This window comes from Triturus cristatus, chromosome 3_2 (assembly GCF_964204655.1).
Source record: "Triturus cristatus chromosome 3_2, aTriCri1.1, whole genome shotgun sequence".
NCBI lineage: Eukaryota > Metazoa > Chordata > Amphibia > Caudata > Salamandridae > Triturus > Triturus cristatus.
This window is the reverse complement of record NC_140584.1, coordinates 788,264,851-788,269,818: the sequence shown is the minus strand read 5'-3', so window position 1 is coordinate 788,269,818 and position 4,968 is coordinate 788,264,851.

Sequence of the window (4,968 nt, the reverse complement as noted above, 5' to 3'; positions counted from 1 at the left end):
AGTTATATGGTGCGGTTGTGACGTACAAAAGGACCATGGGTTGATCCTGGGAAAGACAGATACAGCCTTCGGGTGTACATATCTTATACCAGGACAACTTGCACAGTGATTGTATGGACTTTTTGAAGATTGCATTTGACTCATTCTCTGTTGCAAGTTGACACTAAGCCAATATGTGTGCTATCAACTGCTCAAACCACATGTGGTTGTGGAGCCAAAGCATACTAAAATCCAGTCACATTGCCTATCCTCATTCAGCGTAATATGTATGAAGCTGTTGATGTGTCATATCATTGTAGGACAAACTTCTTGTAGCACACTACTCAAACATTGGTTGAGATATTCTCTCAAATACTGGGACAGTGTATTTTCATAATATTGTGTCTACCAAATGTGGTACTGCCATGGTTTTGACTATTGGTGTTATTGATTTGGGATTTATTTTGTGAGTCAGATGATACAGCTCCAGCTGATGACATAAACGAATAATATTTTGCCTAATGAATGTGGTTGTTTTTGTTTTATCACCTTCTTCCATGTTCGCAAGGGCTAGAATGGGCAATGTGAAAATGGCACTGAGTATTTGTGTCATATATGTACTATTATGTTTGTGAACATGTTAACACAAATCTTTGACAAATGTGATAAATTACTAGTTGATGAGTTATTAGTATTTGTTTTTTGTTGTCATGGTTGAGAAATTGAGAGAAACATTACCTACTTGCCGTTCATTTATGATTACACAATCATTTGCTGTTTGACTTTGTAAATTTATTATGGAAGGAAACAAATGAAATAATTGATTTGATAAATGCAACACCAGTATTTTACTTTGTGAGTTGTGAATTATTAAACAAAATCTAATTAACTACAACAGGATGAAAACGAAACAAGCAGACCAAAAATAAGAAAGGTCAGTCATGGTGAATAAAACTATTCTTGAAGAGCCAAAATTGTTTGAAGTCCAAAGTCCAAAATACAAGTGCCATTAGAAAGTTAAATGTGTCAAGAAATATTCCACAGAGTGAATGGTAGTCCCACACCAGGGGTAATTGGGTTCATACTCTTGCTGGTGGTGTTAGAGGTCTTGCCATCCTCTCCTGCTGGTAACCTGGGTGGACGTCCCCTCCTGCGATGGAGGACCACAATTGCAGAGACAGGGGTCGGTGCCGGTGTTTCTACTTGTGGAAAGGCCTCATTATCTGTGCTTGTGGCAGATGAACTTGAGCCTGATGTAGGCCCCTAGAAAGGGGTAGATGGTGCTGGGAAAGCCCTGCACATGTGTATGTGAATGTCTTGCAGCACCCCAGTCAGGGAGCACAAATTGGAATTGAGATTCTCCATCTGTACATTGTGCTCCCTCTGCAACTGCTTCATGTCCCAGAGCGCTGTGAACACCTGACTCATCATGTCTTGTGACTGATGGAGGGATCCCAAGACTTGGTTGAGGGTGGCCTGGGCTACAGTCAACTCTATGGCCTGACTATGTTGGCCTGCAGTGTCCCTCCTATGACCCCTACCACACTACCCTGTGGCAATTACCCAGTGTGTCCTATCCCGCTGGCTTCTGGCTGAACTGTAGGAGGTGGTGTCTCAAGAGAAAACAGGACTAGGTGGCACACGATCAGCGTGAAGTTGCTATTGACACAGTAAGTGGAGGTATCTGTAAGATGAGATGTTGTAACAATTGGGTTGGGAGTTGTAGGTGTGGGCCGAGTGAGACTCACTCGAGATGTCTGCTCAGGCAGACCAAATGGACCAGGCTGCTCCTCTTCATACAGACTTGCAGGAGTGTAGTCATCCCTGGAGGCTTGATCCTTGGCCGGAATGGAGGTTTCCTCAGTGGCAGATGGTGGACCACGTGCTCTGGCTGTTGGACCTATTAAGAATGTAAAAATATGAATACATTGTAAAAGTATGGATTACACATATAATGAGTTGTAAGCCAGAAATAATGCAACTGAAAAGGAAAAAGGAAATCAATATCATGATTATACCTTTCTGTGGTATTGTAATTCTTTACAGAAAGAGTTTACATTTCATGCAAACAATCTTTTAAAAAAAACAGGTAAGAGGATGTCCTGAAATGTAAATATTTGTAACTATACATGAAATGTACCAACTATTCACCACAACACACTAGACAGCAGAAATCTGAAATTGACCAGACCAAGGCCTAGCAAGCAATTAAACAGACACTAACACAACTATAGATGGATGTTTAGCATTAACCATCATAATAATAGTGCAGAGTAAATTTATCATAGATACTAATTATATTCAGCATACAAATTCACAATAATACATTTTTATGTCAACAAACTTTTGATTTGTGCAACTCATGACATCAATTCAATTACATGACAGGAAAAGGATAACATACATAACTTCAACACAAACTTTTTCAATGGAAAACATTAAATAGGTATTGATCAATAAATGACACTTTATCATATGTGAAAAAAGTTTGAAAAAGGAGAATAAGCAAAATTACATTGCACCATGATTTTCACAACACACGGAGAAGGCATCGTGGTAGTTGAAGTTATTTCTATAATGCATTCAATATACTTGCAAAATTGTAATTTAAACATACCTTATGTAAATCTGCAGTTAAAAGATAACAGACATGTGACATGTGAAACACATATATGTAATTTATTATTTGGAATACATATACTTACAGACACCATAAAACCATGTGAAATGTCTTGGCTATTGAAACCTGGATCTGAAATACAACTCAATATATTCGAACAGACAAGCCAAACAAGATGTTGCTGATAAATTTAGGTTTCTATGTAAAATAAATAGTGCTGAAAACATTAGCAACAGCAAACTTCAAAGCAAACATGGCATTTATGTTTAGTAACACATTGCAAAGTGTAACTTACCAGTCTCCACTCCACCAGAGATTCCTGTCAAGCCTTCATGATATATGCCAAATTAACAGAGTCAAAGAAGTAAAGCAAAAAGCTGAAGACGACTCTACCAAATTCGCCAACTCATACATCTTTATCACTTCAACCTAAGGTAAAACTTTTACCTTCGTTAAAAAATTATTTCAGAGTAGTACCTGGCACCCTTATTTTGAAGCCAATGGTCTGTCCTCCAGATAAATTAGCCAGCTTCGTAGAACAGCCCCATAGCCACCCAGAAGGAATCTTAAGTCCAAACAGATTCCAAATATTGGAGGGGCAGCTGGAAGGATCTGAAACAGATCGTTTCATGATGTCTGTGGAAAGCGATAAAGTAGGGGATAAGGCGCTTAATGCTGGCTCTGACTCTACAGGCTCTGACTCTACAGGCGAGAATGTGTTAAGGGCGAAACAGAATACGGTGAAGGAAGTAGAGATCGCCTCTTCATCTAACAGGAATTTAGGAGATCCGTCTTTGCAACAACCTGTCTTGCAACTTTTAAATTCTTTAAGTGAGGAAATGAAGATCAGATTTCAGGTCTCGGAAAAAAACCAAGGTGAAATTATGTCTTTTTGCGAAAAACTGGAAGATAAGCTCGACTCCCTGACAGCTAGAGCTACTGCTCTTGAGTCCACGGTGGCAGAACTGACAGCGCAAACCTTGGATAATTTAAGAGAACTCGCTAAGTTAAAAGAACATGAACTGGGGCTCCAGGAAAAGATCAAATCTATTGAAAACTCCCAGAGAAGGAATAATCTACGTTTGCTTAAAGTTCTGGAAGGAGCAGAGGGGAACAACATTAAAGAGTTTGTGGCTAAGCTGATCAAACAATCAACACTAGTTGACTCTTCAGAGCAAGAACTCATGAGTGATATCCAGAGAGTCCATAGAGATCCATTTAGACTTAACCCAAACAAAACAAGGCCTAGGAAAATCTTGGTGCACTTCTTAACCTATAGTCTCAAAGATGAAATACTAAACAGAGCCCTGAAGAAGAGTTCATTAAGTGCAGAAGGGATAACGTTTCAGATTAGATCGGACGTTTCATCTTTAACAGCCTCCAGACAATGGGAGCTAGGCCAGTTATTGGACCCCTTTAGACAGAAAGGAGTTACAGCCCAGGTCAAATTTCCCGCAACCCTCAAAGTAATGTGCAACAATAAAATGCGGATTTTCAAAAGGGTGGAAGAAGCAGAATCCTTTTTAAAATCATTATCTGAGGCGGATGGCGAGTCAACAGCCCGGTAGCATTGCAGGCCCCCCTGAATTTTCTTCTTCATTTTTCTTTTCTTCTTTCTTCTCATATTATGAGTCTTGCACTTTTTCTTTTTCTTTTTTTACTGTTATTAGCTAAAATAACAGCTATAAATCTAACTACCGTCCCGTGAACCTGGGAGGGATGCCTCAAAGCCAGAGTGGGGCCCAAGAGGAAGATTGGGGGTTCTCCAGGGGAGCACATGGGTGGGAAAGTGGAGGGGAGGTGGGCGGTCACGGGTTGGGGAGCATAGGGGAAAAAAAACAAAAATATAAGTCCAAAGCGCCAATATATGTCACTCAAACAACATCTTACTTAAATCTTGAGAAAGGGCATATAACATTACCGATCAGGCCTTACATCTAAAGGTGTTGTCTTGGAATCTTAACGGATTAAGGGTAAAATACAGAATGGAAAGAATTCTACAGTATTTGAAAGATGCATCTGAACAAATTCTCATCCTTCAGGAGACACATCTTATAGAAAAGGAGATGAGGATTTATGTAAGACCAAAAAATGGATCCAGGAAGTAATTTGCACTACACAACAACTGACTACGAAGGGAGTTGCCATTCTCATCAAAACAATGCAGCCTTAGCGGTGGAAGGGTCTAAAGTTGATAAGATGGGCAGATGGGCCATAGCTAAGATACGGTTTCTTACGCATACATTTACAGTGGCGGGCTACTATGGACCCAATCTGGATGACCCAGCTCCACTGAGGGAGCTGATGGCTGAGTTACTAATTTTTAAGGATCCACTAATCTTGGCCAGGGATTTTAATCTGGTATTAGA